The sequence below is a fragment of the Mandrillus leucophaeus genome, unplaced genomic scaffold (genome assembly GCF_000951045.1).
Source record: "Mandrillus leucophaeus isolate KB7577 unplaced genomic scaffold, Mleu.le_1.0 Scaffold284, whole genome shotgun sequence".
In the NCBI taxonomy this organism is placed as follows: Eukaryota; Metazoa; Chordata; class Mammalia; order Primates; family Cercopithecidae; genus Mandrillus; species Mandrillus leucophaeus.
This window is the reverse complement of record NW_012102965.1, coordinates 3,398,050-3,423,246: the sequence shown is the minus strand read 5'-3', so window position 1 is coordinate 3,423,246 and position 25,197 is coordinate 3,398,050. Positions and strand designations below refer to the sequence as shown.

General features: G+C 39.3%; 1 protein-coding gene across 3 annotated transcripts in view; it reads right to left on the bottom strand.

Annotated features, from left to right (window-relative positions):
• The window catches only part of DNAJC6 (DnaJ (Hsp40) homolog, subfamily C, member 6), a 163,317-nt gene that overhangs the window by 62,405 nt on the left and 75,715 nt on the right, over positions 1 to 25,197 (bottom strand). The window contains exon 2 of one of the 3 annotated variants that reach the window (XM_011985479.1): positions 8,345 to 8,457. The exons of the other annotated variants lie outside the window; for them this stretch is intronic. The gene's annotated coding sequence lies outside the window, so the exon portion shown is untranslated. The remainder of the gene's footprint in view (positions 1 to 8,344; positions 8,458 to 25,197) is intronic. 3 annotated transcript variants of the gene reach the window in all.

The following is a 25,197-nucleotide window of genomic DNA, read 5'->3' as shown; positions in this document are numbered from 1 at the left end:
ATTTCATGAAATACAACATGAGCTTTATTGTAAAGAAGGCTAATATTTGATGGGAAATGTTTATCTTCAAAGAGATAAGAGGAGCTAATTAAGAAACCAATACTAGCTCCTCTTTCCCAGAAGGATCAACAACATGAAAAAAGATTGATAAGAGTAGAAAAAAATGAGAAATACAAAGTAATGACTACATTAAAACCAAAATGGACTCTGCGTAAAATAAAGATAGGGCACAGTGTTCATAACCAGGCTGTTGGTGCTAGGGGAATTCTAGCCAAATGGATGTAACACATTTTGTTCCTTCAAGGATCAAGGAAATCAGGCTACAGTTGCCAATCCAAATTCTACTCAATAAACTCTCATATAAAACTTTACATGGATATTGCTAATAATTTGATTCAACAGACAAAGTATTTATGATGTGCCAGAGAAAAGGGGTCTAAATAAGGAATCTTTACTCTTCAACATGTGGACCAAATAAAAGGTTCAGCATTATGAAGTAATAATCAAATCTATCCAATGAGATCAGAATCCCCAATAGAAACCTGAAGAAATAGAAAGGGTTCTGCGCACCACGTAGAACCTCAACTCCAGAAAGTGAGTGGCCATCAATTGTTTTTTTTCTCTCTTCTCTAATCAAAAGATCAGGGCTTAAAATGCATAAAATGGACTACGACATTTCTCTCTTAATTACCACCCTGGAATAGAGAAAATGTCCTTGCCATTATCTGACCTTGTCTACGATAGAGAACAGAGATAGCAGAGGACTGATGGCCTGCTTTAAAAAAACTGCAAAGAGAAAAATAAGGCAAAAATTTTCTGTTCAACATTTCAGTTCCGTTAAAGAGAGACAAGGGAGACAATATAGACACCAAAGGGTGACTGAAAGAACTCTATCAGTCTTCCCAAATAACCCCACACACAGAGGTAGAATTTTAGAAGACCAGTATGCTTGTTATGCATATGCAGTTCTAAGAAGTGTTTCTCAAACTCCTCCCCTTCCAGCAAGATTGTCTTTTTTTAGCTCCAAGACAGAAATTCTGGAGCTGCCATTGCAGGCCAACTTCTGAGAGAAAGATCAAATTATTGTTCTCCAGAAAAGTAGCAGTGGTTGTGGATGGATATTGTTTGTTGTTTACAAGATCAAGGTAAGTGTATATATGCTATGTGCTACATACAACACACACATGTTTTACACATATACCAAAGTGGCCTTCCTACATGTTAGGCACCATGCTAGGAATATACAGTATCCCACACATTAAAACTGAAATACATTTTTGCTCTTATTTTTCAGATAAGGAAACTGTGTCTCAAAGAGGTCAATTCAGGCAAGCAGGCAGGCTCTGTGGCACAATGGATAATGCATTGGACTTCTAGCCTAAATCAAAAGAGAGTCAAAGAGGTCAATTCATTCACCAGGTTACTTAGTTAGGATATATCCAAATGTCGGTGTGAAGACAAGATTTTCATTTCATCAGGCACAGTCAGGAACATAACAGTCAGAGAGCTGGAAGCCCCCCTTGGACAATGAGAGGAAACAACCCAGACTCATAACACTTTAATACTCAATGGGATATTAGCAATGTATCCCTATGCCTCAAATGGATGCACCAGGAAAATAAAATGACTTCCCCAAATCATTGCCATGACTTAACTTATTGAAAAAACAGCCTTATTGAAATTTACATATAAAACTATATATTGAAAATGTAAACATTTTATAAGTGTTAACATGTAACTGTGAGGCCGAGCGCAGTGGCCCATGCCTGTAATCCCAGCACTTAGGGAGGATGAGGCGGGTAGATCACCTGAAGTCAGGAGTTCAAGACCAACCTGGCCAACATGGTGAAACCCTGTCTCTACTAAAAATACAAAAAAAAATTGCTGGGTGTTGTGGTGGACACCTGTAATCCCAGCTACTTGGAGGTTGAGGCAGGAGAACTGCTTGAACCCGGAAGGCCGAGGTTGCAGTGAGCCGAGATCGTGCCACTGCACTCCAGCCTGAGCAACAAGAGCGAAACTCCATCTTAAGAAAAAAAAACAAAAACATATAACTGTGTGTGCATACACACATGTATGGATGATTCATTCTTGCAGTATATTTGATCAAATTATTCTGCTATGGTGTGGTATTCTATTGTGCATTGTCTATACACAAGATGGTGAAAACACAGAGTACAACTCAGCAATGTAGCAAATATACGCATATACATACACCACACTCAAAGGGATCTCACACCAAGAAACATGTCAGATAAAAGTCCTATCCTTTGCTAAATATAAAATACCTAGACCTCCTGGAGAGTAGAGATCCTCTGACAATTCCTCAGAAAGCTGGGGCTACTTTGAACACTTTATAACTACTTTAAATAATTTACATCAGCAGTTCTAAAATAAGATCCCACAACCATCAGTTTCAGAATTTACTGAAACTGGGGTCTTTACTGAAAATGCATATTCCCGATTTCTACTTCCCACCAGGATAATGGTACTGGACTTGAGCCCCTGTGATAAGTAGATAAGTTATATGAAACATCTGTTTTTAGGCATTAAACAACAGTCTAAAAAGGACTGAGATCTCTGAAAGAAAGAAAACACACAAGGTGAGCCTCACAGTTGCTCCAGCTTTTTGCCTGGAGGACTTTCCTATTACCATAAAATGATCTAGAGCCCAAGTAGAATAGTGGTCCTGCTGAACTGTGAAGGCAGGGATCAAAATACAAAAACTGCTAAGAAGCTGGAATATGTGGGACAATATAAAAGAAAATAGGGAGAGGCACAGTGTGGTCATAAGGGATGGGGGTGCTGGAGGGATGGGAGGAAAAACACTGCATGGAAATTCACCCTGAGACCTTGGCTGAGGTCTAGGCTGTGAATATAGAGAGTAAGACTTCACAAGGCCCAGCAGAAACTGCCTGATGCAGGTTTGAGAACTAAACCAGCACTATATACCAGAGGTTATAAATGCTGGCGTATGTTGGAGCTCTAGCATAGCCCAAATGGAAAGCTCTTGCTAAGCACCTCAGGCATTTAGTTGAATATTCAGTGTTTCTGTATCAGAAAGGCCACATCCACACTAGGAATAAGGACTACATCCTAGAGTAAAGGCTGCATTCCTAGGACTAAGTTGAAAACCACAGTAGACCCATTTTAACAAAGAATAAAATCAAGCCTAATGACCAGAAGGATATGTCAGTAATTAAACTGTCTTCCAGAATAAAATTTAACATGTTTTCAAGGAAAATGGTAATCCAGACTTCTAAAAAAGTATCATCACAATGTTTATCATACACTAAAAATAAAACTATACATGTAAAGGAGCAGTAAATATTGAACAATAAAAGAGCAGTAAATAGAAATAGAACCTGAAATGCTCCAGATGTTAGAATTAGTAGAAAAGAACTTTAAGCTTATTAATATACGTTCAAAGGCTTAAACAAAGAGGTAGTCTTAATGAGCTAACGGCAAAGAATATTTTTAAAAAGAAGAAGAAAACTGCAGAATTGACATATACACCATGGAATACTATGCAGCCATAAAAAAGGATGAGTTTGTGTCCGTTGTAGGGACATGGATGCAGCTGGAAACCATCATTCTTAGCAAACTATTGCAAGAACAGAAAACCAAATACCGCATGTTCTCACTCATAGGTGGGAATTGAACAATGAGATCACTTGGACTCGGGAAGGGGAACATCACACACCGGGGCCTATCATGGGGAGGGGGGAGGGGGGAGGGATTGCATTGGGAGTTATACCTGATGTAAATGACGAGTTGATGGGTGCTGACGAGTTGATGGGTGCAGCACAGCAACATGGCACAAGTATACATATGTAACAAACCTGCACGTTATGCACATGTACCCTAGAACTTAAAGTATAATAATAAAAAATAATTTAAAAAAAAAGAAAAGTATAATATCTGAAATGAAAATTTTGCTAAATGAGCTTAACAGAAGATCGGAAACTGCAAAACAAAATGTTATGAACTTGAAGGCAGTTCGACAGAAATTAAAAACAGAGTCTCAGTGACCTGTGAGGAAACATCATGCAAGCAGTTTGCCATCATGTAAGCAGAGTCTAAGAAGGGATGGAGGAAGAAAATTGAGCAGAAAAAACTATTTTATTTACAACATTTGGTGGAAAAACAATTCAACTCAAAATCAGAATGTCTCAACCTTGGCACTTGGCACTACTGACATTGTAAACTGGATAATTCTTTGTTGTGGGGGGCAGTCATGGACATTGTAGAACGTTTAGCAGCATCCCTATCCTCTATTAACTAATTTCAAGTAATATCCTCTCCTACCTGAACTCTAAGCAAAGACAACCAAAAATACCTCCAAACATTGCCAAATGTTTCCTAGAGAATCAACATTGTCCCTGGTTAAAACTATAGCTGCAGATCCAAGTAACTCAGCAAACCCAAAACAGGATAAATATACAAAAAATCACCTTAGACACATCAGAATAAGACTGCCAATGACAAAAAGAAAGAGAAAATCTTAGTAGCTGATAGAGAAAAAGATACATTACATACAGAGGAACAACAATGTCAATAATGGCTAACATTCATCAGAAACATTGGAGGTCAGAAAACAATGAAACGAATTTTTTTTAGAATGCTGATAGAAAAAAACTATCAACTAAGAACTTTATAGACAGCAAAAAAATCCTTTCAAAACAAAATTTTATATTAAAAACACAGGAAAATGTGTGGCTAATTGACCTGCATTACAAGAAATGCTAAAGGGAGTTCTTCAGTGTTAATGGCAATGTTACCAGATGAAAACTCAGATCTGTAGGAAAGGATGAAGTGTACCAGAAATGGTAAATGTCTGGGTGAATATAATGCACCTGAACGATAACTGTTACAAGCGAAAATAACAACATTGTATTGTGGTGTTATTACACAGATGAAAAATATATGACAAAATAGCACAAAAGATGGGTAGAAGGTAAGCGAAACTGCACTGCTATAACATTCTCTTATTTTAAGTATACAGTGATAAGTGAAGAATAAATATTGCAATCTCTGGAGAAACCACATACCAAATATATATATATAAATATATGTATATTTATATATATACACATACATACACACACAAATATATGTACCACATATATATATAGCCAAAAAGTCAGAAGAATTAAAATTTCATATTAAAAATATATGATTAATCCTAACAAAGCTGAAAAGAATAGAGAAACTAAAAACAGAAGCAATAGTTAGAAACAAATGAGAGTAGACTTAATCCCAATTATATTAATAATTATAATAAATCTAAATAGACCAGACACTATCATTAAAAGACAGAGATTATCAGACTGAATTAAAAAAAAACACAAATTATATGCTGTCTACAAGAGATATACTTTAATTACAAAGTTACAGATAGGTTACTAGTAAAGGATGAGAAAATATTAATCATACGGTAAGCCAAAGAAAGCAGGTAGGCCTATATTAACATGATACAAATTAATTTCAAAACAGAATATTACAGAGTTAAGAAGTAATGTTTCATAATAATAAAGGGTCAATTACTCCCTAAGATATCATTCTAAATATATTCACCTAATAACACAGCTTCTAAGTATATGAAGCAAAAATGAACAGAAAAGTAGAAATAAAGGGACAAACCCACAATGACAAATGCAGACTTTTTAAGAACAAGTAGACAAAATATTGGTATGGGAAGAAAACATTTGAACAACAATACTACATTGCCCTAACTGACATTTATAGAATACTGCAACCAACAACTGAAGAACAAACCTTCTTATCAAGTGTTTGCATATGCTGGGGCATAAAATAAGTATCAACAAATTTCAAAAGGTTAAAAAATGCATATTTTTGGGTGTCAATTAAGATTCATTGAAATGCCTGAAAGCATAATGATGAAATTAAGGCTCAAGTCACTTAGCTTGCTAGTAGCTGGCAGGGCAAGGAAACAAATATTGCTCTCACTGCAAATGGTATGTCCCTTTTGCCATATGCTTGAATAGGGCCTAGACTGGGAAAGATAAGGCAAACATACGAATCACCAGAAAATGCCATTCTTAGTCCAATAAGGCTGTCTGCATTGCCATTGGTCATTCTCTTTTCAGACTCTGCTGTACTATGCTAAAAGCTAGGAGGAGCTCAATTACTTGAGAAAAGTCATGTTAAAAACTTCATACAAAACCACATATCAGAGAGCTCAAGGGAGGGAATCAACCAATATATACAACAAGGAATCCTGAGATTTTGGAACTGGAAGTACAACTGGTCAAGAAAATCTTCATTATGTGTGCGTGTGTGCGTGTGTGTGTTTGTGCGTGTGTGCGCACATGTATGCGTGTGTGATTGCAGGATTGCGGGGGGGGGGAGAAAAGGGGGAAAAGAGGTAAAAAGCAGAGACATGAATTCCAGTTTCTACTTTATGAAAAAAGGCTTCATTCAGATATAAATGTAAACATTACCTATATTTTGATATTTTTATACATTAAAATAGGTTGCATTACACAATAATATCATATATATCTATAATATAGAAGACATTTATAATCAATGTGGAAAATTTGGCACACTTAAGGACATATATAAAGAGCACTAGAAAGAAACCAAATGACTGGGTGAGGAGGATAGAATTGAGGCTGACGAAGTAAAAGAAAGAAAATCTAGAATAAAACCAGACGGGGCCTTGTGCTGTATAAAGACTGCAAAGCAGTATGATTAACTCACTTCTCTGCCCCTGAGGTCTACTGAAACCAAAGAAGATGGAATTAAGACAGAGAATAAAATAAACAAGGGTACCACTGTTAACATTTTGGAGACTATATATCCTTACATTCTTAGTTCTGTTTTTGTGTATACGCACATATACACATTTTGTGTTGTGTGTCCACATACATAGAAATAAAGATGATACTGTGTATAGATTTGGACCTGCCATATTTCCACTTAGCAATGAAGTATAGTCTTCTGAGTCATTAATATTTTTTCTCTCATATCTCTCATAGTGCTGCATTATAATTATTAGTTGATATTCTACTGTTTAGACATACCAAGTATTATTATAAAGGTGCATATAAAGTAGATAAGCATTCTGAGGAGCTTATTTCCAGCCTGTGTGTGTCTGTGTGTGTGTGGCAGGCAGGGGTGGTGGAGTGGGGGCAGTGTTGAAGGTTGTTGGAAATAGGAAAGAGGATGGCTTATGGCAGAGGTGATGTCTGAATTGCAGTTTGGATGGAAATGGGCTGAAGGGCATTTTAGCCCATTATTTAGTACAAAATAATGTTGGAGAGCAAGCAAAGGTTGAGACCATCATGTCAAGGACAGACATAAAAGTGAAAGGATCATAACTGAGCTCTGATTATAAGCGTACTAGGGAACATGCTAGGCTCACCCAGCACTGAAAGATGAGTATTACAGTCTCCCCTAAGCAGATGAGGAAGGGTGGGGTGGTGTCTCTGAAACAGAAGGTAAGTTGCCTAAGGCACCAACTATAATAGATACTGGAACCAGGATATCATGCTGTTTTCTCAGAGAACTTGAAGATGTATTATTAGAGAGGGGTGGAAGATGAGACTGCTCCTCAGACCTCAAAAGGTCAAGCTAAAAAGTAAGAACTTTTACCAAATTCTCTTACTCTCTCACACTGACATATTGAATGACCAAAAAAAAAAAAAAAAAAGGATTATCAGCAAATTTCCAAGAAGCTGTTCACAGAGCAGATTAATATTGCCCGAGACAAGTGGATTTCCCCAAGGATTGTACACTCTTTAGGGCATATTTCAAAAGCAAGTATTCCATCCCAAACCAGCCGTAGAAAATTTCAAGGCAGTCCTTCAGTATCTATTTATCAAATAATTGTATTAGTAGGAACCTCCAATAGGCAGTCTCTAGTAAGCCATGCCAGGCATAAAAATGTTCAATGAGGCTAAGCAAACTCAGTGAGGACACTTCTAAATGCTAACTACACAGGGAAGGCAGATACAGTCTGAAGGTGAATTCTAGGAGAAAACCAAAAAACCCACAGCAAGCATTTGGAGGAAAATCTGCTACCTAAGTGCAAAGAGAACCCACTACTCCTCTGTTTCACTGGTCTCAAGGGCAAAGAAAGCTACTGCTAGCTGTGGGTTCAGTTTCCGGTGTGGACTTGGCTTATGGAGACCTTCTCATAAACGTCTGGCCACTACACTCTCTTGTGGAAAAACCAAACGCTGAGCAAAAGTAAAGTCAATGGGAGGGGTTGATTTCTGCGCTTGGTTGGCGAGACAGGGTGGCCTACCTGGATCTATCTGCACTCTACATACAGAAGACATGAGCTAAATCCCAAAGGCCAAAAGCACACCCTTACCTGGTGGGTAGTAGGAGGTTGGTTCCTACCCTCTCTTCAGACTCCTTCCACTCAAAAAATGACTCTCCACGTGTTACTTTTGCCAAAAATTCTCGACTCAATAATAACCACTCCTGGAGAACCAGGAAAAGAAAAAAAGCATTTATTTAGTACTAGCTTGTTGTGATTAAAAGAACCTAGGATTTGCAAACAAGCATACCCGCATTCACAACACTGATTGTCCTTCCTTCATATCTGTGTAACAGCAGGCAAACTAGTAAATCTCTCTAAGCCTCAGTTTTCTCAACTGTAAAATGGAGGCAGATAATATCCTCCTCCCATGTATATGATGATTAAATGAGATAATGATGGATGAGCATTTGTCACCTAGAAGGCAATCATAAACAATATTTGCCTATGCATGCCTGCCTTCTTATTTCTATATGGGAAAGTAGAGGAGATCCTAATGGACAAAATACACACACACACACACACACACACACACACACACACACACACGAAAGGGAGAGAAGCACAAAAATGGTCTGCAGCTAGGAACTGCCACATCCTTCCATCAGTTCAGTGAAAAGGCCACTTACTTGCTGTATAACCTTATACCGAGAGAAGGCCTACGATACCTTCCTCATAGAATCATCACAACTATTTAATCCATCGTCTGTAAAAGCCCACTCACTGTCTGTTACATTTACAACTTAGTAAATGGCAACTTGAGGTGGAGGTGGATGTGGTAGCATTGAATTAACAACATAACTCACAAGGGCTCACCAACTGGGACTCAGAAATATTTTCTTTGGAGTTTGGATGGGGATTTGAAATGTATAGAGATCAGGCATCTGGGAAACAGTCCTTAGATGGAAATCCTCATATGTAGACCCATCCTGCCTGAGGCAGGCTTACCAAGCAAAGGTATGAGGTCCCTCCCTGGCTCCCATGTTAACCAACGGTTCTGCCTGTCTTTCTGGCTTAATTATGCTCCAATAATCCTGACAATATTGGCTGGATTTTGCTGTAAATCATGACAGTGGAAATCCTAAAATAAAAGTAAGATTAATGCTATGACCTCAATCTTGGCATGAGGGCTCATTAATTGCAAATCATGGAGTTAATTGAATTCTAGGCATAGCACTGCTAGCTGGATTAAATTTCCTGAGACCTATTTCTTTACCGACATGAAGATAACTGAAATGCACCAATGACAACTAAGCCAAATATTGGGGGTTGCTAAGGAGACAGATAATTATTTCCCTGGCACAGTAGTTGCCCAACCATCAGAAGAGTCTGATGTCACACTTTGGAGGACTGTCACTATTATTATAGCCACCCTCCCTATCTTCTTCATGCTTAAGGGTGTGATGCAACCTCTCTGAACCTCAGTTTTGCGATAATACTTATTAAGAATGAAATACACACATGCGCATATATCTACAAGAAGTGCTTAATAAAAAATAGCCATTATCATCATCCTATCTTCGACTCTTTGCCATCATTCATTATTATAAGGGCCCCTGGAGGAAGGAAAGAGCTGTGTGGCTTTCCTTCTGCAGGCTGCACCCTGGTGAGCTACAGAAATGGCACCACAAATGGCATAGAAAAATCACTGTACACCCAGGGCCTCCCTAAGTTCAAGGCAGCTTCTGTTTCTACTTAGCATCTGGCCAATGCAGATGCTAGTACTGTAGTCCCCTCTTATCCATAGAGGATACACTGCAAGAGCTGCAGTGGATATCTGAAACCACAGATAATACTGAACCCAACTGCCATCAATTGGAACACGTTTCTGTTCATGTCTTCCACTCACAAATTGAAGCCTTTTCCATCTTAATAAAGCACTTACGCACTGTGGCCATAACATGTGCCATCTGAGATGTAACGGCAAAACTAGCATGAATTCCTTTTTTCCTTCTTCACAATTTCACAGATAAAAGAGTCATTCTTACCATAGATCTACACAACCTCGGAATACCATTTTTTTCCTTTTTTTATTAAGTCAGGAACTTTCACCTTTTCACTTAAAGGAAGCACTCTACAGTTTTTCTTTGGCATATCCAAGTTGCTGGCATCACTACTCTTGTGATTTGGGGTCAGTATGAAGTAAAATAAGGGTCACTTGAACACAAGCACTGCAATAACCAAGACAGTCAATCTTATCACTTACATGGCTACTAAGTGACTAATAGGCAGTAACATAGATGCTAGACAAAGAGATGATGCATATCCCAGGCAGGACCAAGCAAGATGGTGCAAGATTTCATCACGCTACTCAGAATGGCATACAATTTAAAACTTAATGGATTATTTCTGGAATTTTCATAATACTTTCAGACCGCAGTTGGCAGTGGATAACTGAAGCCTTGGAAAGTGAAACCACGGGTAAGGTAGTCTACTGTGTTGTCTCTTCTCTTTCCTGCAGTCTGGTCTGTGTGGTTCCATCTGCTCTTCAGACAAAAAAGTTACATGCATAAATTCTCATCCAACACTGACAGATGAGTATTGCAGTCTCCACTACACAGGAGGAAGGAGGAAGACTCTGAAATTGAGAGGAATGTGTATCAGGCAGTGGCGATGGTACATACTAGAGCCAAGGTATTATGGTGTTTCCTCACAGCAATGGGTGGACATAGAGGGTATATTAGAGAAGGGTGAGAGGTAAGACCGCAACGGTGAATGATGCTCAGATCTCAAAAGCCTTGAAAGTCAAACTAACCTTCAAAGGAGTAGATAAAGAAATTTAGAATCACTGGAAAGGGTGAGGAGATCCTTTTTTTGAAAGCTGCAACACAAAATTAATTGAGAATACACAAGAAGAGCTTAGCGAGAAGACGGTGCTTAATTTCTATCTGTATCAAGTACTCAGCATGACACTTACCAGGGTAAGCCATCTAAAAAAGGACACTTAATTGAACTGAATTGAATCTGTCAAGAAACCAACAGTTTCTATTCACTTTTAAACCAATTTGAATTGCACTGAAGTGCAGCAAGATGATAACAGCAGTAGCCATCACTTATTAAACACCCTCTGATCCCTGGGAACTAGACTACAAGCTTTATGTCCATTATCTTACTTAATCTTCACAATTATGTTGCCAGGTAAGTTTGATTATCCCCCTTTTACAGAGCAGCAAACTGAGAACTTGTCTTAGACCATTTGGGCTGCTATAACAAGATACTATAAATTGAGTGGCTTATTAACAACAGAAATGTATTCCTCACAGTTCTGGAGGCCGGAATGTCCAAGATCAAGGTGCCTGCAGATTTGGTACCTAGTGAGGTCCCACTTCTTTATTCATAGAAGGCCGTCTTCTCCCTGTATCTTCCCATGGTGAAAGAGACAAGCAAGTTCTCTGGGGCCCTCTTTTATAGCGGCACTAATCCCATTCATGATGACTCTGCCATCATAACCTAATCACCTCCCAAAGGCCCTACCTCCAAATATTACCGATTAAGGATTAGGTTTCAGCATATGAATCTGGGAAAGAGGGGGACACAAATATTCAGCCCACAGCAGGACCAAACACAAAAATTTAGGTCATACAGCCAAGCTCTTCCCTAGGTCTGTCTTACTCCAAAGCCTGTGCTCCACTGACAACATTTTGCTACCTCCTATTATACTTGTTAAAAGCTTAAAAAATAAAAGGAAACAGTCAAACCCAAAAGCACTGCTGGAGAACAAAAAAGCCAGACCTTGGCCTGATGTCTGCTCTGCATTAATCTAAGGTTATTTTCAAGAACAGACACCCGGGAGTGTAAAACTGCTACGCATTCACTGTGTAGCAAAGAAATTAATGAAAACTAGTTTCTAAGGCTTGAACAGGCAGGAGTGGAAAACTGCAGTCCAGTTATGATCGTGGTTCCTCACAAAGGGATGATGACAGTGGCTCAAGATGCTCTTTCCTAATTCAGCCTCTCCTTGCTGCCCAATCCCACCCACCCCACAGGCACACGCAGCCTTTAGGGTCAATAGCTGCTGTCTTTGACTCTCATGTTCAACAGCCACATGCACCAGCATTCCAGGGGTAGTGGCAGTAGAGCACAGGAGGTGGGGAAAGAGCATGAGCCCGAAGAACCAAACTGTAAATATGCTTTCCATCTTCCCCAAAGAACCACTCTACAGACTTGGAAACCTGCCCATTGTCAAGTCCCTTTGCGGTGTGAAAGTACATCAGTGCTGACAAACCCAGGGTCACATCCTTTTTTCTTTGAGAAAACTATGGCCGAAAGAGCTGAAAAGTCATTAGCAGCATCTGGTCTCCTCTGCTGCCTTTTAGATTCCAGGTAACACAATCAGAGCTCACAGGTGCTGAAATTTCAAAGACAGACACTAGTAACCATAAAAACGGTCTCCAAAAAATGCAGGTGACAAGCAAGCAGGTGGCTTTCCATCATGAACAATATGCCCTCTGTAAAATCCACAGAATGGTAAGAATGATACATTGAAAGGGTTTGGTTTCCAAAGAAGGAACCAGGACCACGGCTAGCTTATAGATTGGAAGAGGGCAATGCAGCCCTTTGGTGTCTGGTATCAGTCTTCACTTAAACCCTGGAACAAGCCCATTTCTGTATAGCGTAACTGTACAAGCAAACATGGTTGTTCTGGGGGAATCCAGTCTTCACCAGGCTCCCACTGTGTGCTAGTTTCATGCAAGATGCTTCACACACACTGTTTCATTTCACCCTGAAAAGGACCTTAATAAAAAGGCTATCAGTCCCAGTTAATGGGTGCAGAAATGAGGCTCAGAGAGGTTGCATAATCTGCCCAAACTAAGAGGTCTGGCAAAGTGGTGCAAGACGTTCCCAAGGTTAAGTATCAGCCTAGGTACCAGGCTACACATCAAAATAGCCTGGGGTGCCTGTTTTAAAAAATGTAGATTTTCAGATTTCTTTCAAATCAGAATCTCTGAGAGTAGAGCCTAAAGTCTACATCTTTCAACATCCCTCAGTAGCTTCTGATAAATAGAAAGTGCAATAACACAGCCACAGCCCTATGCCACACTGTGTGACAGAGGACAGACAGCCCTAAATGAAGGTCAGGCAGGGTCAGAGAGAGAGGCAGAGGAGCTAGCATTCACTGGACACTTTTTGTCTGCCAAATGCTTGATATAGATCATCACACTTAATCATTACAACAATCTGCTGAGGTGGCTATTATCATGCCCATTTTATGGAGGAGAAAACTGAGGCTCAGTGAAGTTAAATGACTGGATAAAGGTCACATCTCTAAGAAACACTGGGGTCAGAGCACAAACCAGATCTGTGTGGCTCTAAATCTCATGCCCTTTCACTATCACATTCTTCCTTACCTCTTTTTGACAGAGAGTAGAGGTCTCAGGGCAATCGCCAATAGCACGTAGATGGCTGTAGCTACGGAAGGGCCCAAACAAGACCTTGCCCAATACAAATCAGGCAGCAGAAATGGCTACATCCTGAGGGAGGCCAACTCTTCCTCCAGCAGCTACCATTGCTGTTCTTCTGATAAGAGCAGGAGCCTGGACTCACCAAATACAATGAGGGCAGCACAACAGTGGAGCCATCATCCCTCCTCTCAGCACCCTTGCATATTGAGAGTCTACTCCCTCCCAGGCAAGGGTCCAGGCATTTGGGAATCTGCATGATCTGACCCATAAGGTTAACCAACAAAGTTCAAGTTCCAAATACCAGTGTGCCCTTAAGCATATGGCTTTCCTTCTCTGGACAAAGTCTCTTTCTATAAAATGTGGAGGTGGAATTTGCTGCTCTCCAAGGTCCCATGAACTCTGGGTGACTCCATGACTCACAGAGTCTATACAATGTGAGTGTTAAAAATTGTGATTTGTGTGATTTATTAATACTACACGGCAAGGTCTGTTAGGAGTCCCACCAAACTAGACATGGAGTTTAAGTATTTGGCTGCCACTAATGGCGGCATTGGTAGAACAGAAGCATTCTAATCTCCACCATGGCTTCTGTTTTTCATTTTTGCCCCAGAAGCCCAGGGGTGAGGGACTATTATCTAACAAGTTGGCCACCTGCAAGTGCCTTCTTTCCTCTTTCCCTGCATTTGGCAGTAATCTCAAGTGACTGCCTGTTGACTGACCACTCCCCAGTTTCCCTTCTTGAAATCTTTAAGCATATGCACATTGCCTGCAAACTCCTAGAAGGCAAGATGGGGTGAGTCAAAGAAGACTCCATACACAGTGCCAAGCACAGGGCTTTGTACGTAGTGGTAGTAGTAGTATTCTAATATTCCGCTACTAAAAATAACAAATCATACCTAAAATCATCTAAGATTTGAGTTCCTACTATGTACCAGGCATTATCCTAAATGCTTTACAGCCCTATACTGTACGTGCCATTGCACTCCAGCCTGGCGACAGAATGAGACTCTGTCTAAAGAAAAAAAAAGGACAGACATAGTTGATTTATCTGGCTCAATACATATTGTTAATTCTGACCTCAGATTCTGAACTATAAATTGGTCAGCAATACTGCACAGGGCATTTAACAAAGGGTGGTAGGATAGGCAAGAAGCGTATTATGGAATGCTTGTATGCCCCTTTAAGACTTGAATTTTATCTTGTAGGTGATGAGAAGTTTCACGCCTATAATATAATAGGCCTTCAAATTTTATAGTCATTGTTACCACTACCATCATTTTACAGCATGGGAGGTTATGGAGTAAGAATGGGTAGATACAAAGAAATCTGAGAAGTACCTTGTTTCCTCCCACTGTTCCTATAGGCAAAACCCAAATCCAACCCACCTTTCTACACACCAACTACTCCTTACTTAGTATCTTACTCGGTTCAGGCCATTTCCATCTCTAGCCTCCTAACAGCTTTGGACCCCTTCAATTCTCTCCAGAGGGATGAGGTGCGTTAAAATACAAATTTTATCTTATCACTCCTGTTCATGGAAACTTTTAGGGCCACAGGGTTACATGGTTTACAAAGCCTTGAATGACCTGGGAACCGCTTTCCTTCCCATTCTCACCTCCTGCATTCTTCCTTCACCCATCTTTGCCCCAGTCCCAGGGAAACTCTTTGCAGTTCTCCCAATAGCCCATGCTCTCACTTTCTTCTGGATCACTGTACATATTTTCCTCGGTAGCCTGCACTGTCTCAAGAGTATTTTTGCTGTCTCCAGCAACAATTCTGAAAATTGCATGCACTACATTCTGTGCTTTATCTCAAGAAAGCCATTTTAAAAGATCTCACATTATTTACCACCTTGCCAGAGGCTGTCAAGCTTAAGGATTTTGTAACCCATGTTCTCCTACTTCTCCTGTCAAACATGCTTACATGTTATACTTGCAGTTTGTGTATCTGCCTACAAAATTTTCCAAGTATAATCTCATCTGGGCATCTTTTTCTTTGGACAGTTTCGTTATCACCCTCTCCAAAGAAGGGATAGTTATATTAACCTAACAATAAATTTGCCATCTTTTTATCAATTATGTTACCTAAGTCAAAATATATCTTCAGTAGAACTTTTTATAGTGAATAAATTATATACAGACATGGCTGAAGCCTTATGGTTACTTTGCAAAATAATTTTATTTATTTCTATTCATATCTATCCTTTTTACTTTAAAAAGTCATGTAAACAACCTACGAATCCTTAATAATGATTCTCTAGGCTCTGCCTTTGACGTGATATAATCGAACAGAAGGCAATATTAAAGACTGAAGCTTCAGAAAAAAAAAATCAAATAGTCACAAGAAATTCTGGGCTGAGGGACATTGGAGAGAGCATTATTGGGGTTAGGAAGAAACAAAATTTGCAGTTATTTCCTCAAACATTTAAAGCAGTATCCATGGAGGAAAAAAAAATCCTAAGTCATTGTTCTAAAGATGGCACTGATGCTTTTCAAGGTTTTAAAGCTACTATGTTTTCAGGAGTTATGACAATTTATATAATAACATACGGGTTGGAATCCTGATTCTGTCACCTGCTTGCTATGCTGTGACCTTGGGCAAGTCACTTAACCACTCTGAGCCTCAGACTCCTCAGCTGTAAAATGAAGACAATTATACCCAGTTTATAAGGCAATTGTAAAGCTGAAGTAAAATGATATCCTAGAAGTACTTTATAAAGTAAAAATAAAGCAGTGGTGGTTTTTATTCCAAAACCATTATGCCAAAGAGCAATGCAATCAGAAGATAAAACTCCTCTCCGAACTTTGGTTCTCCACCTACGAGTCCATTTATTTCACCAAGCTGTTATTTTTACTGTTATTGGAAGCATATCCAAAGATCTCTACTGAGCTCAGATGAGTAATAAGGCCAAAATGTACTACTATTCAATTCCCACTATTAATTTGGGGGATAGTGTTGTTTTTGTTTTTTTAAAAAACACTTCTTAGTATGTTAAAATTCTTAATATGAGCAGGTGAATTACATTAGATTGAGAACCCAAATGCCCAAACTGGAACAATGTTCAAATCTGCTAGTGATGGATGGATTGTGGCCAGTGTGAGCACATCTGTGAGTCTGTAACCACCGTAAATAAATGAATCTGCCGTTGTTCTCAGAGCAACTCAACTCTTCTGCCAATAGAACATCCTTTGAGTACCCTCCAATTTTCTATAAATCCCAGGTTTGAAATTCTGATATAATCTTCTAATTTCTACCCCTCTAAGTATTTGTATGGATGTTAAGAGGAAAGAGTGACTTAAATATTTTTATAAACCACTGCTAATATCAAAAACAGCACTGTATCTTATGTTCAAAGCCTCTGGGAGACGTGAAGAGAATTCTGAAAAACAAACAAACGAATGAACAAAACACTATCAATTTAACCACTTCCTAAGGTGAGTTTAATGAAGCAAAAGAGAGTAACACTTCACCAAGGACATTGATCATTTTTCCAAACATACCTAAGCAAAGTAGATTTGACAAGCGTGAGGCACTTACTCCTAGCATTATTGAGGCCTGTCCAAAAATTGCCGTTGATTCAGGGGAGGGGAGTCATTGCTGATAGTGAGCTTCTGTCTCCCCTTCCGTAACCAATAAATTCCAAAATACGTAAGGCTCAAACATGGTATTTGTTTATTTCTTGCCTCTTTTTCATTTCTGCACTTAAGGCATTTGCTTTTGCTGTCCTCCTGCTAAGAACCTCTACCTGGTTCTTTGCATAATTTATTCTTTCTCATCTTCTAGAAAGGTGCCCCACCACCCAATTCACGGAACACTTGTTATTCTTAAATATCAAGGTTTCCATTGCCCCTTCCTGTGGTCTACATATCGTGATTCGGAGTTGGAAAAGAGAGTTAACCATAGAGACATCCTTTCCTCATTGAGTGCCCCAATGTTAACATTTGTATTCATAATCCACCTGCCATATTTATAGGAGAAAATAAAAACAAAACAAAATTTAAAAAGCAAAGCTATAAGCAAAACAGAGTCCAGAAAAGCCTGTGATCTCTAACCTGTCATCTCTAACCAGACATAGCAAGGCTGGCAAACTCAGGCCTGGAACCAGGTCCCAGGTCCCAGGACACGCTGAGAGACTCCAGGACATGAGGAAATAGAAGTCCAGGCCCCCCCTAGATTAATGAACATGAGGCAGCAGCAGAATTAATATTTCCAGCTTGGCATCAGACCAATGTGGAGCAAATCCCAACATTACCATGTGTAATAAATCCTGTGACATCCCTGTGCCTCAGCTTCCTCATGGAAAAGAAAATAAACCAAGAGCACTGCTGACAGCAAAATGAAATACAGGGACAACAGTCTTTGCCAATTTGGTCACCCAATATTTTGTCTGACCTGAGCTCATACTCAGCAAACACGGTATAAAAGCCATCCCTTCAACTTGGGGCTCACAACCTATCTTAAACAACACTTGCTGCTCAAGTTATAATTAGAAATGTCTGGTTATTATGAGGAACATGAGAGGGCTTTATGAAGTGTTAATGAGCAACTCTGGTCTGTCTGGCATCAAAGTGAGTGGGCAATGACGTCAGGCTCCAGTGCACTAAGATAAATAGGTAGTAGCTTCACCCTGTAATCACTGTACAACCTTGGGAAGTTATTTCATCTCTTTGGAAAACTTGGTTTGTAAATTGGGAATTAATAATCATACCTGCCCCCTAGGATTCATCTGAAAATTAAATAAGAGAATGCATGTTAACATATGCCTAGCAAACAAATAGCCCCAAATAAACGACAAGTATTTTTATCATTGTGACCTCCACACCAAAGATTCTGATTTTCAGTCTTTCACAGAATCCTGAGAATTTCTGGGAGATCCTGCTTTGCCACCTTTCCTAGAAATGGAACTTCATAAACCTGGGAAGCCAATGGCTATAGAGAACCAACCAGGACTTGTTTTCCTGGAGCTGAAACAGAAGGAGGGGTATGGTAGAGACTGCTATTTGCCAACCAAAATCCATTCTCCCCTCTTTGTTCTTCTTAAGAATACTTTTAGCTGGTCACTTGGACTACCAGAATAAAAGACTACATTTCCCAGGCTTCCCTTCAGCCAGGTACGACCATGTGATTAAGTTCTGACCAATGGGATGAGAGTGGAAGTGAGACTGCAACATACAGCCTGTTTCTTAGAGAGAAAAGGTAAGCCCTTCCCTGGCCTTCACATTGGCTAGAAAATGAATATTTGGTTGGCCATCTTAGATGACGAGGAAGAGAGTAATATCCTAAGGATCAAAATGCAGCATGATAGAAGCAGCTTGGCACCCTAGCTACTTTATACAGCATCCATTCCAGATCAGATTTTTATGTGAGCAAGAAACAGGCTTTCATCTGCTTAAGCCACTGTTACGATGGCCTTTGTCACATATACAACCAAACTTCTACCCTCATAAATATTGTAGACAATGTGGACAAGGAAAAAGGAAGGCAGAATATGGTAGAGGATTGCAACACGTCCCTGGTACATAGTGACATCTCATCATTGTTTGCAGAATTAAACATCCTCTGTTGAACTCCATGCAATCAACCCAAAGTTTGGACTATTGAGGTCAGCTTCAAAAACAGGAGGCACACAGGCCAGCTGGAGAGTGTCCATAAGGAGAATGACTAGGGTAATGAAAAATAAAGAAAACCCATCTCATGAGAAAAGACTGGAAGAGCTAGAAAGAGAAAGGTAAGCCAGAAAGGCAAGATTAGGTTTCAGGTAACTCAAGGGCAGTAAGTTAAACAGGGCTTCTCTCTTTGGACTCAAGTTTCTTCATCTGTAAAATAAATAAGTAAACCCAGAAAATCCCTTTTAGGTACAGCATGAGAGACTTACAAATTCAAAAGAATTTATGTTGCACCAAGGGACAGAACTACAAACCACCTAGATACAGAACTGAGAGAGTGAAGGGCAGATTTCCACTGAACATCAATAAACATCCCAGCAATGTTTCTTGTCCAGCAATAGAATAGCTGCCTTCCAAAGTCCAGAGCTACCTAACTAGAAGGGTTCAATCAGGAACTAGACTTAGATACAGGTCCCTAGTGGACATTCTAAGTCTTGGAAGAATCAGAACAGCTCCCTAGAGATGCAGTTCCTTCCTGCAGACAGAGCAAAAAAGGTGAACTTTGTAACAGTTTTGGATTTGAATCTATTTCTGCCACTAATCTGGCTACATAATCCTGAACAACTTATTAACCTTTTTTGAGCCTTGGTTTCCTCAGTTTTTAAATGGGGATAGCGAAACATAACTTGAAGTATATTTTATTAAAATATGTATAGGAATATTTTTAATATTTTATTAAATATAATAAATATACAATTTTTTATTTTTTATTTTTTAGACAGAGTCTCGCTCTGTTGCCCAAGCTGGAGTGCAGAGGCGCAGTCTTGGCTGACCACAACCTCTGCCTCTAGGGTTCAAGCAATTCTCCTACCTCAGCCTCCCAAATAAATATAAATATTTCAATAAAATATACTTCAAGTTATGTTTTACTATCCCCATTTTATCCCCAGATGGTCTCTGGGTCAGCTGTAGCCATTTCCTCTTTTGAACAGAGCTGAAGCTATTATAATATATATCAAGCACATAGCACAATATAGGCTCGTAGCTACTTAAAGTAGTCATCTTAATCATCTTATTGCCTGTATAAATGGAGGAAAAGAAAAATGTGATGAGCTCAGAAAATGAAGTTAGTCATCCTGGTGGAAGCATCAGAAGGTAGAAGGCTGGAATTGGGCACAATCAACATAAACAAGGGCTTGCCACACAAATGCTGTGGTTGAAGTACAGGCAGGACCAAAAGCCACTCACAAGGTGGGAAACGAAGGAGAAGCGGCCGTTGCAGGATCATCAGACATTGGGAAAGGACTCTCATTCAGACCTCCACCTACCCACTCACTATTTATTTATTATCTATGAGCAATTATAAAATGAGAAAAGTGCCACAAAGAGGAAAATACAGAACATAATCAGGGCACAAAGAAGAAGCACCTGACCCAGACTTAGAAGGTCAGGCAAGGGTTTTCAGTGGACATGATATCTAACTTGAGACCTGCACTACCAAGGCAAAGGTGTCTGGGGGCAAAGGATGGGGAGACAGCTCAAGCTGATGATGTGTTGGAGGAGGGTAGAGAATCATAAAATGTCTCCCACTCCTCCTCTAAAATTCCTACATTCTGAGGAACGAAGAAGACTGCTAAGTCCTTCCCAATGCTAAAGTTCCACCATTATGGCCTCAGATGCAAAAGCAAAATAAAATAAATGTCTTACCCTTTACGGTCAAGTCCTTTTTTTCTTTTTTTTCTTTTTTTTTTTTGAGATGGAGTCTCGCTCTGTCGCCCAGGCTGGAGTGCAGTGGCACGATCTCGGTTCACTGCAAGCTCCACCTTCTGGGTTCATGCCATTCTCCTGCCTCAGCCTCCCAATCAGCTGGGACCACAGGTGCCCACCACTATGCCCAGTTAATTTTTTTGTATTTTTATAGAGGCAGCTGTGGATGGCAACATGGGGGTTTCTTATGGTGTTAGAATTGTTTGGTACCTTGACTGTGATTCAGGAACCCACACAGTTGAGAAAATAGTATAGAACTTAACATACACACATGAGTGCACACGCAAACAAATACAAGAAACTAGAGGAATCTGAGGTGGAATGAATCAATGTCAATATTCTGGCTGTGATATTACACTAGAGTTTTGCAAAATATACCACTGGGAGAAATGGGCAAAAATTACAGGTATCTCTCTGTACTATTTCTCACAACTGAATGTGAATCTATAATTATTTCAATAAACATTTCAGTAACAAAAGTAGATGCAGATAAAGAACATAGTTACATAAAATTGTAGTTATGAAATATAAATTCATCATTAAAATTTTAGCAAAACACATTTAAAATTTGTTAATTACTGATATCTACTACCCAAATATTGTTTTGTAATATTTTGATAGTTCCTTCATTTTTAGACTAATATATATTTTTACAATAATTTTCCTATGTAAATACAAATATATGTGTGTACATGTTTATGTAGTTTAATTCAATGTATAAAGACTATTTCTTGTTTATACTCATTTTATATTTTGAAGATCTTCCCATCATATTAAAAATTTCTTGAGCTGGGCATGGTGGCTCACGCCTGTAATCCCAACACTTTGGGAGGCTGAGGTGGGAGAATTGCTTGTGCCCAGGAGTTCAAAACCAGACTGGGTAACATGGTGAGATACCATCTCTACTATAAAAAAAAAAAAAAAGAAGAAGAACTTTTTTGAGTTGGACACTATATAGGTATAGGATACTATATAGGTATAGTATTTGGTAATACTACACAGGCATATCTTAATATTCTATTTGGTAATACTATATAGGCATATCATAATTTTCTAAACCAATCCTCTATTTTGGGACATTTTAGGCAGTTTCAAGTTTTTTCTATTATAAATAATTCTGTAATAAATTAAATCAAACTGGTTGCCAACATTACCCAGACACGAAATGTTGAGTTAGAATGGATGGTAGAAATCTCCATCCTGACCAAACAATTCCCCTAAAACAAATATACACCCACACATAAATCATCTTATAGTTATGGAAATTATGGCTATTCTCACTTTAGGATGTAAGGACAATGCACAATTTCAAAAGTTCTATATTTAAAACAGAAAAAAAAAAAAAAAAGCCTGAGCCGCCAACCTTGCTCTAAGTCACTTTTGACCTTGTAGAATCAAGTAGAAAAAGTATAAATGGAGGAAACTGTAGAAAAAAACAATTAAGAGTTTGAAACATGACCTTGGGGAAGCAGTTTAACTATTTTAATTTTGTTTCTTTATCCATAAGTATATCCTCCTCCTTACTAGGTCCTCAGTAAATATTTCCTGTCTAAATGAATGAATGAAGTACTGGCATATGCAGGTACTCAATTGCTCACTGTTACTCAAACATGCAAAGTTCTTCCAAGCTGCTAGTTTGGAATGTCCTCCCCCATCTCCCTCTCCACCAAGAAATCTTGCCTACACTGCAAAGCCAGCACTAACGTCCCCATTCAAGAAGGCTTCATCAATCCACTTACTTTTCGCCTGTACTGTCTATTTCATAATTTTAGTTATATAGACCCTTCTTTCTACAGCTGGTAAAAGAGTGACTTGAGGGCCAGTTTTCCTCCTTTTTCATCTTTGAGTAGGGCTTTGCCATCCATCTCAACATGAGACAGGTTCCTCACATGCCCCAGTCTGTCTAAAGCTCTGGATGAGAGGCACACAAATAATACCTATATGTGTAATTGGATTCTTTCCTCCTGGAAATTGGGATTCAGAGACAGATGATCATTGAGAACTGGTTGCTTCAAGCAGTGGCATAGAAACTCAGGACCTTTGAGGAAGCCATGTACACAGAGAAGACAATAAAGCTGGTCTTCAGAGAGAGTGAAGGGCAGAGCAAATGCACAGGAAAGGAAACAAGAACTATGGGGCACTGGAGAGGGGGCTTCCAGGAGGTGATCACTTCTGGGGTACCAGGTGCATATGGGCTGGCTCCACTGCCCCTGGGCCCCAGGAATTACTCTGTGACTTTATGACAACTCCCTTCCTTTGGTTTTTAAGTAATAAGTTTTAAATCGACTTTGACTAAGAAATTGATAAAGACTACAACCCGCTTTTTCCTCCATCCCTTTATCATTCTATTTCTTTGTATGAAAATACTCTTTCCAGCTTTATCTAAAATGTTCAAATCCTACCAATCGTTCAAGACCTCAATCTAACCAAGAAGGGGCCTGTCTCTACCTTCTCTGAACTCCCTCATACAGCATCCTGTCTGTGCTTGGCACATGTACATTAGAGCTACTCCTGTCTTCCCTTAGCCTCTTTTTAAATTATTTCCTCTCGCTAGGCCTGTTTCCTCACTCAAAGTGAGTGAACTGGATGAGATTGCTGGGTGGCAAACAGGGTTCTACACAGACCCAGTTTCTGTCCCAGACAACACTGTTGTGGGGAGAAGGGGAGTGGTCCCAGAAAGCAGTGTGCAGACTCCCACCCTTACTTTAACAAGAGCTGCTGTTTTCATATACAGTCATGTGCACATAATGATGTTTAGGTCAATGACACTGAATATATGAAAGTCATCCCATAGGATTATAACAGCTGAAAAATTCCTATCACCTAGTGATATTGCAGCCATCATAACATCTTAGTACAATGCATTACCTTTTCTATATTTAGATACACTTTGATACATACTTACCATTGTGTTATAATTGCTACAGTATTCAATACATTAACATGCTGTACAGGCTTGTAGCCTGGCAGCAATAGGCTATAGCCTACATCCTAAGTGCATAGCAGGCTATACCATGCAGGTTTGTGTAAGCATACTCTATCATGTTTGCACAACAAAATCGCCCAAAGATGAATTTCTCAGAATGTATGGCTATATTAAGCTATGCATATCTGTATTTTATATACTCAGAGTCTGGTTAAGGCTATATTGAGAAAAGGAATCCAGTACTAATCAAACTTGAAACTACTAAACTAGAAAATCCATAAGGCTCCAAGATTCCATAGCAGTAGGAGTAGTACAGTACAAATAACAAAAACAAGAATGCAAATTTCATTGAGCTAGACACTCTTCTAAACACTGTGTTCGTCAACATTTTAATTATCACATAATCATATGAGGTGGATATTCTCAACTTCATCCTAAAGCAAGAGGCTAAACCACATAAACTAGGAGTGGCAAAGCCAGGATTTGAGCCCAGGCAACGCAGATCCACATCTGAGTTCTTAACCACAGTACTGTACTGTCTTCTAAGCTCCTTTAAGGGGAGATACCTTAGCTTTTGTTTCTTTTCCTTTTTTACCCCACACAGTATAGTACTTGGCCTTCTGGTCACTTAATAGTGTTTGCTGAATGAATAAATGCTTGAATGAACAAAGGAAGTCTATTTTGGATTCCATGGAAACTGAGACACAAACTTCTAGGACCTCGGCTGCCTCCAGGTGATAGCCCTAGCCAAACAGCCCTTTTATATGCTTTCCACACCATCTTCCTGAAAAGCAAAGGACCTCCTGCGGCCTGGCAGAAATTCCTGTAGGGTATAGTTTAATTTATAGGGCCAACCACTGAGTACCATTAGCTTGGTGGGTCCATAGATGCATACTTCACCAGTCTCATTATCTTCAACTCACATTCAATATATTCCCTATATCAGGGTTTCTCTACCTGGGCACTATTGACATTTTGGGCAGGAAAGTTCTTTGTTTTGAGGAGCTGTTTTGTACATTGTAGCATGTTTGGCAACACCCTGGCCTCTACACACTAAAGGCAAGTAACAATTCCCCCGACTATCGTGACAATTAAAAATGTCTCCAGACATTACCAAATGTCCCAGGAGGAGGGCATGAAACAGCCCCTTATTGACAACCACTGCACTAGCTTTTATACAAACACTGGAAAAACAATAAAGAA